Source organism: Procambarus clarkii, chromosome 22 (assembly GCF_040958095.1).
Source record: "Procambarus clarkii isolate CNS0578487 chromosome 22, FALCON_Pclarkii_2.0, whole genome shotgun sequence".
In the NCBI taxonomy this organism is placed as follows: Eukaryota; Metazoa; Arthropoda; class Malacostraca; order Decapoda; family Cambaridae; genus Procambarus; species Procambarus clarkii.
In genome coordinates, this window is record NC_091171.1 from 6144285 (window position 1) to 6159447 (window position 15163).

At 39.5% G+C, this 15163-nt stretch overlaps 1 pseudogene; it reads left to right on the forward strand.

Moving 5' to 3' along the window:
- The first annotated feature begins 436 nt into the window (after positions 1-436).
- Positions 437-14430, forward strand: LOC138367639 (tubulin alpha-1D chain-like; annotated as a pseudogene).
- Positions 14431-15163: the final 733 nt, after the last annotated feature.

Here is a 15163-nt window from a genome sequence, read left to right on the forward strand (position 1 = left end):
CTCTGGTGCATGTAACTAGTAGTTGGGTGGCTGCTAGTGAGATTGAATTAGGTTGCTGTTGTGTATATATGCAGACATCATTTACTGAGAAACCATGAACTTCACTTATGTGCATCCTAGAAAATTACCCGGATTGGATGTGCAAATGATACTGCAGAAATTCATGTAAAGGGAATTGCTATATATCTATTGTAATTCCTGCAGTAGTCACAGTAGCTAAATATGTACAAGTAAACTACAGTACTAGTACAGTACCAGATTTTTAAATGGATGCCTTCAAATTAGGCTACTTTAAATGCTGTTTTACATTGATTACGTTATTTGGCATCAGCATCGTGAAAATTTCATCCCAATACGTGTGTTAAGAAGTGGATTTTATACAAATTAATAAAAAAATAAACACAAACTGAACAACGATGCTGTTAGCACATGCAGCATGCACCCAGCCTTGGTTGCTCACTCAGTACCGAGGCCTTCACACCAAGAAATGGTGACCACAATTTTTTTTCTTTTCTCCAAAATGACATTGGTGTACTAGAGGCTTGAGAAAGCCTGTGTGAGCCCTGTGTATCCAAGAGTTTTAAAATCTTACAATGTGCCCTAATACTTCACCTGATGGGATGCTCAGTCTGATCATAATTAGCCTCCATATCACCTGAAGATGTGCAGCCTAAGGGTTGATCAAGTAGACAATACAATATTAAATTGTAGGTGAATATTACATTAAATTTCTTTAGATGTTTATTCCACATGTTACCAAGATTGTACAATAATTACCTTAAAGCTGTGAACCTAGACCATGTGGAATTTATGGTTACAATTTAAATTGTTCAGACCCTTAAACTAGGGTCAACCTTGTCTAAGTACTTCATATAAATTTATTTTTACCCTGAAGTCACGAGTCATCCGATACACGATTGTTGTATGCTGTAATTGTAGTTTTCAAAATGTATGAAATAACCTATAAAATAGAATTTCACTAAATTTTCTAAAATTTCAGGGCTTCCTAATATTCCGGTCATTTGGTGGAGGTACTGGCTCGGGCTTTGCCTCCCTTCTGATGGAACGATTGTCGGTGGAATATTGGGAAGAAAAGTAAGCTGGAGATTGCCGTATATCCTGCTCCTCAGGTGAGACCATAAACACTAGTTACTTTTATTGGTTCCTGTGCTATTAACATTACAATTTAATGGCATAGTTTGTTTGAATACTGTATTGAATTAGCTTTCTATGGCTAGTACAGTGTTAAAAATTATGTACATTTCAATATAAACATTATAGTATATATTTACAAAATTGTATCAGTGTACTGATATACCATATCTACATGTATATACTTTACTATATACACACATGCACACATCTATGTAATATGGGCAATAATGTACTGTAGTTTAGAAAATTCTCTTAATTTGTAAAATTAATACAAAAAAATAGAATTAAGTAATTAAAAAAGATGTAAAAGGATATTTATATTAAATTGGCCCGTTTATAGACCAAAGCTTTACTTATTTATATTATTGCCAAATTTGAAACTGTTCTTTGTTGGAGACTGACAGTACACAAGAAATTTATCATAAAAGGCAGCTTGCAGACTAGCAAAGTTGCGTTGGTAATTTGGTTTAATTGATGAAATTGTTGTTCAGTAATACATTTGGGTACATTGTTCCTTGGATTATTACTTGGTGTGCAAGTTTGGCTCAGTTTAGAAACTGTCCACTGCATAAATCAAATTGTACTGTCTGGTCATCATAAAGAACATCTATTTTCTTCCAAAATAGAATTGGGTTTCATATTACATTTGAATAATTGTCACTGCATAATTAAATTTTGTTTTTCCTTAGCAGATTCAAGGAAACTTGTAAGGTTTGTTTTAAATTTAATTCTTTTAATTTTCACTTTGTTGCACATGACCCATGTATTTACAATTGTCTAATCTGCTTTTTCTATACTGGAGAACACGTTTGCTCAAACTTTAAAATGATCTCTCCACTATATTAACTGTAATTTATTAGTGTCATTTTTTATTAGTGTACCACCATTTCTATGCATGCTTGATTATCACCAATACAGGAAATTATTATTACTATATCTTATAAAAATGGTACTCTAGTACATCTCTGTAAATTTCTAGATTTTGTATCCCATTATTTTAAGCAAGTAAGAATGTGTATTACTTTTGTATATACCCCTTTCAGATGCCCACAGGAAATAGCAGAGGGGAACAGGCAAACTTCGTACTGTTTCCTGGGTCAGGGGAAGTTTCTGACTTGTAATGCAAGATTTGGAGGCACTTTACTTTTTGCTAATAGTGTGACAGGCTGATAACTTGTCCATCAATGTAGTTAAAGGAAAAATGCAGTATCCCTCTGGTAATAGCAGTGTACCTGTCTGCCTATGGAGCTCAGTCTGGCTGTGTGTATTGAAAAGTTCAAATTAATTTTAGACAGGTGAGAGTTTTCACTGCTCTTCGACAAGAAGTTAGCTAGGCATGTACATGATAATACCTGTGTTTACGTGTGTGATGGTGTGATTGGTCTTGGTTGTTTGCCAAGAGTAGTAGTTGAGGCATGAATTTCATAAGTTTATGATAAATATGAACTCTTGAATACTAGCTAGGTTGACAGTTTAATTTTGTTAGGGTTGTGTATATCCTATGTATTTAGAGAAATATTTTCTTATTAAATTTACCTTCTTTAAACATGAATGATGTGAGACTTGGAGTGAATGACTTCATATTTAAAATGTTAGACAACTTTTTCCATATTCTGTATAGTTTCTCTAGAAGGTCGGTAATGAGATAAATTTCCCACTCGGTATATAAACGTTAGTAAAGGGAAAGAAATTGGTGCATTAAAGTAAATACATTGAACTCTAGAGGAAGGTAAACTAAGTTTAGAAAGATAAGTAAATTTATACTGGATTCATGAAAGAATGCTTACTAGAGAAAACTGCAGATTGAAACCAAAATTTCTATTTCTATTAGTGATAAGCTAGAAGATTTTAGTAATATAGGTATTAAAAGTATGAAGAACATGGCTGTGTGTGTAAGGAAAGATAGTTATGAAGATCATGAAAGCTGTTAGGCTCATAGCACGTGGTATGAGTGGATTAGATTAGTATTCATCTGATGGCTTTCATGGAGGGAGGTAAATAATAACTTGAGGTACCTTTCCTTCCCATCCTCTTTAATCTGACTTTTATCCTCCTAGGTACAATATATATATCTTAACTTGGAACGATCTCGGGCTGTCCCACAGTCTTCCTACTTTAAGGTTAAGCAGCATTTCTTTTTCCAGATTTGAAAGATTATTTTAGAGCTTGAGGTTCTCTTGTGTTGTTTTATACATATTGAAGTTCTCATGGGTTTAAACTTTGATTTCACTTGTTCTTAAACTTCATTGAGGTTAGGTGTGTATGCTTTATTTAAAGTTGTCATAGTCTTCATTCTCTTGTTTGTGGCAATTAGTTTATGGTGGTTACTTTGCACTGAATGTTGCCACAAGTGAGGGTATTGAAGAGGGAAAATAAGTGCTGGACAATCATTATTTTCTAGCAATCAAAGGTGAACTTAATGCTAACATTTAGTGTGCTATTTTGCTTAAGTCTTTTTAGCAAATTGTGTGTGCTATAACTTGTGTCATTCACACATTGTAAGGCACTTTCTAAAAGGGCTTTTGTTTAATTATTGTGTCTCAGACTAAGTTACAAATTATTAGAACTGGCATGGCCTTGCCATTTTTCTTGGTTTAAGATACATGTAAACTTTTTTCATCAGTTACATAATAATTTGTCTTGTGTGCTAGTGTTTTTTCATATCTAGTTCAGTACAGGCATATTACAGTAGACACTTCATTGTGCTGAGTGTCCATGAGGTGTACTGTGGTGCCAGATATCATCAGTACTGACAATAAATCAAATAATGTGGTGGTTGCAGTTAACATTGTGGTCAAACGTGTGATTTTCAATTTAGTAAATTTTCTAAGGATGCACCCCCTCCCTTTCTGATCCGTTGTCATCATGAGGGGGCTTGGTGGGCAGCTGCTGGAGTGTAATGCTCCATGGGTCAGTCCTCTGTCCTTTTGAAGCCTTCTGCTGCTGCCTTCAATTTTGCCAGACATCTTTTCCTTTTCCTTGCTTTTCATTTTTCTGCCCGCCTCTTCTCCTTTCTAATTGTCATTTCCTGCCAACCTTTTGCAGTCTTGATTATTCTTTCGAACTACTTCTGTTTTGACGCGCAGGTCTTTGGGGAGGCATACTCTTTCACCCATAGAACTGTGGTACCCAATGTCGCGAGGGAGGGGGACGCTTTTATTGTCAATCCTTCTTTCGCCACTGAACCCGACCTCGAGTGACTGACGGTTCTTAACCCTTAAGCTGCTCAACATGTCATAAGACTTGTTGAATAGCTTACCCAAAATTGCGCAACACATCATATGACGTGTTGGTGTACAACGCAAGATTTAAACAGCCTGCGGATACACGGGGTTCAACACATCTTCATCAGGGCTCTTGTGAACAGATGCCGCCGCCAACCCCCGCCATTTCGGACTGGGGGTGGGGTTCTCGACGCCATCCCCTGCCACGACCAGACTCGCATAATCCCATACTAATATGTACAACGCCTTGTTTGGTCCTGCTTCATGGGCTAAATACTTTGATCTCCATCTGGATTCTACACCTGATTTCTCCCGCCATAAACACCTTGTTGATTCGGTAGATGCCTCTGTTACTTTTAACTCCACCCGTTTCGGTACGTGTCATCACTGCTGGTTCTTGGGATACAACTGCCTGCTTAGCCGCATTGTCCTGCATTGGGGAGGCTCCTGTTCGGGTCTCAAAAATCGATCGGTTAAATGCTAATGTGTGTGTGGAAACATTGGCACACTGTGCCAATGTTTCCTCCTGCGTCATGTTGCAACTGGTGTTAGGGACCCAAGACTGCCATGAGGATATTAAACATATCCTCGAAGCCCAAAGCCACACTGTCCTCCAGGTGGACATATCCACCCGACCCCCCTTGTGGTCGACGTCATGAGCCCCCCTTCGAGTTGTGAAAATCGCCTTCGATAGTAGGACCCTTCCGCCCACTATCATTCTTGCTGGTGCCAGGTGCTCCGTTCAGGAGTACATCCCTTCTCCTAGACTATGTAATAAGTGCTGGAAGTTTGGGCACGATGCCCTCAAAAGCTCAAGTCTTGTCTCTGCCCTATGTGTAGGGGACGATGATCACTCTTAAGTCGGAGTGCTCTTCTCCCCAGGCTCGCTGCCTCAATTGTGGTGAGGCTCACCCTTCCTTCTCCTGCAAGTATATACACTACAAGCTTGAGGAAGCCATCCTCAACTTGAAACACCAGGATCGTTTGACCTTAACTGAAGCGAGACGCCAAGACCGCCGTCTCCACCCTTTCACTGGCGCATCTTATTCTAGCATGTTGTGTTCTACCTCTCCTCATCCTTCTTACTTTCCTCGGTCACACAACCGTTTCCAGGCCTTGGACCCAGACACGCCCACTGCCTCATCCCCTGTTACTTTACGTTCTGTCCCAAAAGGTCTCCCTCTTGGTTCTCCATCTGGAGTTTACCCCTTCCTATCCAGTCTGCCATGTCTCCTGTGTCTCTTTTCCCCATTTCCCCCAGATCCTTCTGTCCCCTCCCTACCCCCCAGTCTCTTGGCCCTCCACAACGCCTGTCTGTCCAGGCTGTTATCCATCATCCTCCCAGCGATCTTCATGTTGCTTGCCCCCATTCTTCTTCTGCTGAGACCATTGAGTCTGTCGCCCAGTACGTTGTTGCTGGAACACCTGTCTCTTTGAGTAAAAAATGTAAGCCTGGCTCCTCTCCTTCCTCATCCCCAGCGGGTAAGAAGGCATCGTTTTCTTCCTCGCCTCCTACCTCTGACTATCGCTACGTCCCCCTCCCATCTCTCTGCTCGTCGTCCCTTTACTTAGATCTCACGTGGCGGGTTCTTGATGACCTCCATAACAGTGACCATTTCCCCATCCTTGTTTCCTTTTTCTCTTTTCACCTTCCCCTCTTCTTCCCTAGGTGGCAGTTTTCCAAGGCTGACTGGAGCCTATTTATCCTCCATGCTACTCTCAGACCTTTCGTCTCTGCCTCTTCCTCGTGCCCCCTCCTCTTTCATGACACCGTCTTCGACGCTGCCCTCCTCTCTCTTCCTCGCTCTACCTCCCAGGGCACGTGAAAGTGCATTCCCTGGTGGAATGCAGACTGTGCTTGGGCTGTCCGCTGTAAGCATGCAGTCTGGAAGAGAGGCTGATGCCGGCAGACGGCTGATTCATTTATTTTGTTTCGGAAAGCTAGGGCAGTGGCCCATAGGACCATCCGTACAGCTAAACGGGAAAGTTGGAAATCTTATGTTACCACCATTACGTCTGATACTCCTCTACCGCAGATCTGGAAGAAGATCCGCTAAATTGCGGGAAAGTTCGTTCCAGATGTCTCGCCGGTTCTTCACCTCCATGGTACTCTTGTGGTAGACGCATTGCAGGTCACGACCGAACTGGGTTCCCACTTTTCAACTGTTAGCGCCGGCTCTCGTCTTCCTTAATCCTTCCTTCCTTTGTAAGCCTGTTCTTGAATCTCATCCCTTAGATTTCTGCACCCCCTCTGTCTTCCCTATAACGATCCTTTCTATCTCTCTGAACTTCAGTCTGCCCTGGTCCTCTACAGTTCTATGGCAGCCGACTCAGATGACATTCGTTATGATATGCTTCTCCATCTCCCTCCTTGCGTGTCTCGGTATTTATCGAGTCTGTATAACCAGGTCTGGGAGGAGGAGTCAGTCCCTGAGGACTGGCTCGATGCCGTTGTCCTCCCTGTTCGCAAACCAGGGTCTCTGGGAACATCCCCTAAGGACTTTAGCTCTAATTGCCCTCACGAGTTGTCTGCAAACTCTTTGAGAGTATGGTAAATGTTCGTCTGATGTGGTTCTTGGAACACCATCACTGCCTTTCCTTCTCAATTTGGTTTTTGCAAGTGCCGCATCACGACTGATGTCCTGGTAAACTTTGAGGTCTATATTCGTTCTGCTGTTTTGTTGCGAAGGCCTCTGTTGTTGCTATCCTTTTTGACCTGGAAAAGGCTCATGACACAGCTTGGAGAGACCATATTCTGCCCCAGCTTCGTTCTTTTGGCCTCGGTGGTCATCGCCCTCGCTTCCTCCAAGGCTTCCTCTCGTTCCTTTAGTCAGGTTTGGTGGTGCGCACACTGTCTCTTTTCGGCAATACGAAGGTGTACCTCAAGGTACTTTCTACTTTTGTACTACTTTTTCTGGTTGCCCTCAATGGTCTTCTTTCCTCCCTTCCTTCTGGCATCTTCTCCGCTCTTTATGTTGACGATCTTACTCTTTGCTGTCGAGGTGATGATTCGCCTCTCCTTCAGCGACGGCTTCAAGTTCTCTGCAACTAAGACTTGTGCTATGACTTGGAAGCATGTCATTCTTCACTCCTCTTTGTCGCTTTATGATCGTCCCCTTGTGTACAAAGATTCCACGAAGGTTTTGGGGTTAATCTTTGACACTCGTTTGTCTTTGTTGCCCCATATTTCTTAGTTGAATGCTCTAAAGCCCTTAATCTACTTTAGGTTTTGTCCCATACTTCTTGGGGAGCGGATAGATGCATGCTCCTCTCTCTTTGCATTCCTCTCTCTTACTGCCTAAGCTTGATTATGGTTGCCCTGCATACTCTCTGCTTCTACTCTTTGCCGTCTTGATCCTTTGCACCATACTGGGTTGTGCCTTAGCTCTGGTGCCTTATGTTCAACTCCTACCCTCAGCTTGTACGTTGACACTAGCTTCCTGTCTCTCCAGGACTACTGAGATCGCTGCTGTCTTCCCTACGTTGCACGGTCCTTACAACACCCTCGCTCTCGCCTGTGTCGTGCTTTGACTTTTTCCCCTCCTTTAGTTCCTGTTCCCCTTCACCACCTCCCTATTTCTGTCCGGTTGTCTCGCCTCTTATGGTTAGTATTACTAATATTTCTCCTTGTTGTTCTGTCCTTACCCCCATGAAGGGTCCCCCTTCCTCAATATTGCAAATCCCTGACCCACATCATTTAAATCTTTTACCCCTCCTACAGTTCTGAAACGCCTTTTCCTTGAACACTTTTCTTCACATTCCCGCTCTGTTTCCATCTTCACCGATGGGGCCAAATCTGCAGGCGGTGTAGGCTAGTCTGTTGTTTTTCCTGACCACACCTATATGTGTCGCCTGCCTCCGGAGACTAGCAACTTCATGGCAGAACTTTGCTATTCTCTTTGCTCTTCGTCTCCTGCTTTCCCGCTGTCAATCCTTCTTTGTGGTTGTAATTGACTCTCGCAGTGCCCTCATGGCTCTGGAGTCCTTTAATCCAGTCCATCTGGTGGTAGTAGAGATTCAACCTTGGCCGGTTCTTATCTCTAGTAGAAAGTGTAGTGTGTCCCTGTGGCCTTCTTCCTACCACCGTAACCGGCGGTGGGGAACGGCTCTTGCAAAGTTGCGTATTGGCCATACACGCTTAACTCGGACACTTAATGGATCACCATCCTACTCCTTATTGTCCTAACTGCATTTTCCCTCTTACTGTTGTGCATATCCTTGTTGAATGTCCTGACTTCCAGCACGAGCGTGTGTCTTGCTTTCCAACCGTTCCCCGCGGTCACTTGTCCCTCGATTGAATTCTTGGCGAATCTGATACCTTTGATATCGTTCCCCTTATGCGTTTTTGTTCTCATATTGGCATCCTCGGTGATATTTTTGCGCCCTCTGATTATCCCGCACGTTTGATGGTGCTACATAGCTTTTCTGGCTTGGTGCTACATAGCTTTTCTGGCTTGGTGCCTTTTTTGATAATTACTTCTAAGGATTCATTTATTTTTTATTGGTATTGCTACTTGTATCATCCTTTGGGTTTTCTTAAATGATGCATTAATTTTTTTTTTTTTTAATCTACTTACTCTGCACTAAAGTAGCTGTTTCTAAAGTTTATCTCGATTCATAAATGTTCACAATCATTAAGGATTTTGTCATAGGATACAATAGATGTATATTGCAGGATATGGTAGATCTTAATTTTTACAAAGCTGTTGTTACCAATTAGCATTTAATTTGCTAGGACCTAATCCAAATAGATTCCTTGGGTGTAGTTGGTCATCATAAAGCTTGCACTAAAATTAATCTTTAACAAAATATAAAGGAATTTGTTGGCTTTTCCTCAAAGTATTCTTCAAAGCTCATTGCCATCTTTTGACAATTACTTGCTTTACATGTGTATTGTTTAGAGATTTACAAATAGTTGCCCATAAAAGCCTGTGATTATACTGCTGTAGTTTATAAATTTGAGTTATGTGGTCAGGTCTGCATTGCTTTATGTACATTGAATTCCCAATGTTCTTGGTTTTCATTGGCAGTTGTAATAGTCATTAATATACCTCTACTCTTATAGACATATCCATGTTAAATGCTAGGTAGATTTACTATGCATCACTTGCTTTTGTTCCTATTGCTATTTGCAATATGAAGGCTTTATGACCAGATACTGAAAGTTCATAAAGTATATTTGCAAGTTTTTCTTCAGCATTTTGGTCCTGAAATAGGCTGTCTTGCAGTCGTCATATGCGGCCATGCAAGGTACATAGTCAATGCATGTAAGAGTAGGCTTTGTACATAGTTTGTGGCAGATAAATAGTGGTAGCCTGACGAGTTAGCATTTTAACAATTAAGGCTAGCAAATGCGGGTAGTTTTCATGAAGTTCAATTGATAGTTTTGACTATCTAATATTAAACATAGAGATTGTCCAGTCGGATATTCCTGCATCAAGTGTGTGTGATCAAGTTTGACGGGCCATAATTACTTTGCACTTTTTATTTAAAGTTCGGACACTTCCAATGATGAATGTATATTCTCATTATTTGAAGCTTATTCTGCTGCTTTTGTCACATCTTGGCTTTTTTCATTTTATAGCAGGGAGTCCTAGGCCTGTTAAATGTTACAATAAAATAGGCTGCCAACAACACTATTTTTATTAAAAGCTTCTGCAGTGTCATGCTCTAGCTGTGTCAGGGGATCCAGGGTTGAGCAGAAGCAGTGAAAGCCAGATTGAAATAGGGAGATCAGTTTTTTTGCCTCAAGCAATCAGGTAAGTCTGATACTAACCATTTTGTGTGTTAGCTTGGATTAGCACTTGGTTAGTGGTATGGATCTAGAAGTTTTGGTTTGTATGGACTTTGCATAACTAAGTTAGGAATGACCAGGTATTTTGCATTGATTAGGTTTATAAAGAACATTTTTCAGGTTGTAGGTCAGTTTTGTTATGTATTCTTTCTCGAGTTGACTTGGATCATTATCTTACAGCTGTCTGACTTTGTGTGAACCTTATTATGTACTTAGAATGACAAAAACATTGTAGCTTCCAGTCCAGATTTTAGTCTTTAGAATAATATAGTGTACATATGGTACATTATACAGTATAACAAACATGCATTTAATATTACATGGTTTTCACTTCCTCTTTGAGCTACCATAAATCTCTTTTTTTAATTCTAATACTTCCTTTAAATTGTTTAATTATGGTAAATGTACATTTGTGCCAGTAAGTTTTTTTTTTGCCGGACAAATATATACTTTCTGCTGGTTGTTTATATTGAATGCAGTTTTGTTTTGGAAGGCGCAGCATAATTGCTTTCTTTTTAACAACATTGCTACCGTATTCCTTCTTGGTATTTCTTCACAGAGGATAAAGTGCTCTGTAGTATAAACTGCTGATGTATGATTAGAGAAGAAATCTTCAGACACCCATCCCAGTTAGGTCCCTTCTTTTGATAATTACTTTGACACCCATCATAACATGTACATTGTCTGAGGTTATCAAAAGTTATTCCAAATAATGCACAGTTGTGCTCTGAAAAGGCTCCACCTGGTAAATAGTTCCAGGATTGCATAAAAAATACATCTTATTAGAATTCTGGGTAGCTTCCACTTGGGTTGTATTGTAATGTTGGTTATCAGAAAGTTGCTAAAGAGGGGTGTTTGCTCTTTAATTAATGGAGGAAGTTATTCATAATTAACATTGTATGTATTTGGGGTTAAATATGCAAATGACAAACATACAAATTGTGAAGGAATATAACCTTCACATAACTTCACATTGGAAGTACCGTATTCTTTTGTACAAGATACAAAATGATCACAGTAAGTTTATAAAGTTCTCGATGGAATTTAGTTTTCTGTTTGGTCGTTAAGTTTCAACTTGGTACCGTATCCTAAGACCTTGTTAACGGTTAACAATGAAGCCATATTTTATATTTCCAGAAATAATTTACTCGGGGCACCCTCCTTCACAAATCTTCCATTACTGAGCAGTATCCCTGAGATTTGAGGGTGCTCTGAATATTGACTTTGCTGATTTCCAGAGCAGATGGTTAACTTTCCCTTAACTGGGGAGCCGGTCGGCCGAGCAAACAGCACACTGGACTTGTGATCCTGTAATCCAGGGTTCGATCCCGGGCGCCGGCAAGAAACAATGGGCAGTTTCTTTCACCCTATGCCCCCTGTTACCTAGCAGTAAAATGGGTACCTGGGTGTTAGTCAGCTGTCACTGGCTGCTTCCTGGGGGTGGAGGCCTGGTCGAGGACCGGGCCGCAGGGACACTAAAACCCTGAAATCATCTCGAGATAACCTCCCCAAGATTCAATTTCACTTCAGCAAGCTCTTATTTCTGCCGAGAAAGCTCACCAGAAGAGACACTATAGTAGAGATTAAAGCATCTACTTTGAATTAGGTAACCAGATGGCATGATTCTTGACATGAAAGCATGACATGCTGTTACAGAGGTGATATATGCCGGTGGATGTTACTTCGAGTATTGCCTCGGGTTTCAAGGTTTGGACAAACCACCAGTTGCCAAATGGTGAAATGATTCGACCAAAGTGGCACACAACTTGGCCGTGTTGTCCAATACCTGTACTGGTACTGGTGTTATTGGAAGACATGGGCTCACCTTGTTAGTTATGTTTGTGGTCAAGTGTGCATGTGCCCACTGGAGTCTGGGTGGAAGAGAGGTGGTCCCTCGAAGACGTGCCTACTCGTTAAGGATTATAAAGCATGATGGATGAGGGTAAAATAGTTTTAATATTTTATACTGTAAACTAGTATGAATAATTTCCAGAAGTTTTTATTTTGCTCATAATTACCAATTCTTAATTTGGGTATTTCTCCATTATGATGTAATAAAAATGATTGAGTAAATAGGTTTCAGGATGAGTAGATTATAAATAACTACTATAATAATTATATAGCCCATTATGTATATAATTTGTAAATGTTAACTAACTTTGCAGTTCAGAATAAATAATACTGAAATGATTATATCATTAAAAGTATCAATATGCATAATCATTGTATTTCAGAATGACAATTGGTTTTTAAGGTGTCTATTTTGAAAATTTACAAAGTATAAATTTTGGATATTTTTTCTTACTAAGCAATATAGTAATTATTTGCAAGTATTTGACAAAATACAGAAACGAGCAGCTGTACCAATATAAAATGTTTATGAACATTTAAAGTGTCCATAGCTTGGAACGCTTTAAGAAAAATGACAGTATTTATACATCCTTAACTTAATATAGTGCAATGGCAAATGCTAATATTTTTCCCTTGTACTTTAAAGTAATAATTGGTACAAATTAGTTACAGCAGAAAAAACTATATTATTAATAATTTAGTGTTAAGTGATTTATTTGGACTAGTACTAGAATATGCTGCTCTTGCAGGGTGTGTACACCTTGTGTGTGTACACCTTGTGTGTGTACACCTTGTGTGTGTACATCTTGTGTGTGTACATCTTGTGTGTGTACACCTTGTGTGTGTACGAGTACTCCAAGGAAGAATAAGCTACAAAAAGAGGCTTAGAATTTATATCTGAATTCTGAGGCAAAGAGGAGAAATGATTCTACCTACAAGATTGAACAAGCAAAGTGGACAAATTCAGTCTCTTCAAATGTAGAGAAAATAGGGCAGATAACATTTTGGGTTGTGGTAGTGGGGGTGGCAGCCCCTCAATGCGAGTGTGTTAATATCCGAATTTTGAATGGTTGCTATTTAATTATTTTTGTGTGTTTATTCTGTATATTAAGAATAACATTGTTCTGAATATAGTTTACTTAGTGCATATAATATAGCACGTGAGCATTGTCAAAGTCTGTTCAATTTAACTCTTGTGTACTGTGTTTTTGGGAAATCCACATTGATTCTTGCCTTTTTTTTTCCAGTCGTCTTCTTCAGTTGTTGAGCCGTACAATTCCATCTTGACAACACACACTACCCTTGAGCACTCTGATTGCTGTTTTATGGTTGACAATGAAGCCATATTTGATATTTGCAAAAGAAATTTAGACATAGAGCGACCCACCTTTACAAATCTCAATCGCCTAATTGGTCAAGTTGTGTCTTCCATTACAGCATCCCTGAGATTTGATGGTGCTTTGAATGTTGACTTGACAGAATTCCAGACCAACTTGGTACCTTACCCAAGGATTCATTTTCCTTTAACGTCCTATGCTCCTATTATTTCTGCTGAGAAAGCATACCATGAACAAATGTCTGTAGCAGAAATAACTAGTGCTTGTTTTGAACCAGTCAACCAGATGGTGAAGTGTGATCCTCGACATGGGAAGTATATGGCCTGCTGTCTCTTGTATAGAGGTGATGTTGTGCCAAAAGATGTTACTTCTGCTATTGCCTGTATTAAAACAAAGCGGAGTATACAGTTTGTGGACTGGTGTCCCACAGGTTTTAAGGTTGGTATTAATTACCAGCCACCAACAGCTGTACCTGGAGCTGACTCTGCTAAAGTAGCACGTGCTGTGTGCATGTTGTCCAACACCACAGCTATTGCAGAGGCATGGGCTCGTCTTGACCACAAGTTTGACTTGATGTATGCCAAGCGTGCCTTTGTTCACTGGTATGTGGGAGAGGGCATGGAAGAGGGAGAGTTCACTGAAGCCCGTGAGGATTTGGGTGCTCTTGAGAAAGATTATGAAGAGGTTGGCATGGATTCTGCCGAGGGTGAAAACGAAGAAGAAGCGGCTGATGAGTATTAAATATATTTTGTTATTCATTGGTTTCAAAAGTTTTTATATCACTTTATCATGATTCTTATTCTTAAAATTTTGCAAATATTTTGTTATTGATCGATATGTCTATCAGTGTTAGGATAAAATGCCAAAACACTCGTTTGTATATATCTTTTATAACTATTTAACGCTAACTTTGCAGTGCAAATTTAGTATTACTAACCTGGTCTCAAATTGTTTCATAATTAACTATCAATTATATTTTTCTGAACATTCCTGTTGCTTTTAATATATTTGTGAATTAAGAATATTTAATCTTGTTAAATTAAAATCAATTAAATTTATATGCTACAAATTCTTTTATTACCTTACCATTACATTTAGTGTTTGTCATTGGTAAGGATAACTATAGTTGTCAATTGCTTCCTCCTAAATTTGAATGGGGCTTTGAAATGTCTAAATATATAACTGGTATTGACATTTTTACTTGCATTACCCTTCTAGAGATGACCTATAATGTCACCTGCATCTCTAATACACAAGGGGCCAGATTCACAAAAGTTACGCAAGTACTTACGAACCTGTACATCTTTTCTCAATGTTTGGCGGCTTTGTTTATAATTATTAAACGGTTAATAATGAGCTCCAAAGCACCAGGAGGCTGTTTATAACAATAACAACAGTTGATTGGCAAGTTTTCGTGCTTTTAAACTGTTTAATAAATGTAACCAAAGCCGTCAAAGATTGAGGAAAGATGTACACGTTCATAAGTACTTGCGTAACTGCTTCGTGAATCTGGCCCAAGTATTCTATATAGAAAATATATTTAACTATTGTACAGTGCATACAATGTTAGTGCTAAAGTTTTCTGTTGTATTCCTCAAAGAATAATTGGGTGGAAGTAGTTGTAAGCTCATAAGTAATCCAACTATTTAAAGATATGTTATGTACAAAATTATACAGACTACAGTAAAAACTATTGTACATTCGACCAAGAAAGTGATACTTGTTGGCAAATAAAACTGAATTTAGAATTGCTAAATATTACTAGATACCTGTATGAAAAGAGTTGCCGTTGTCAGTGTGGG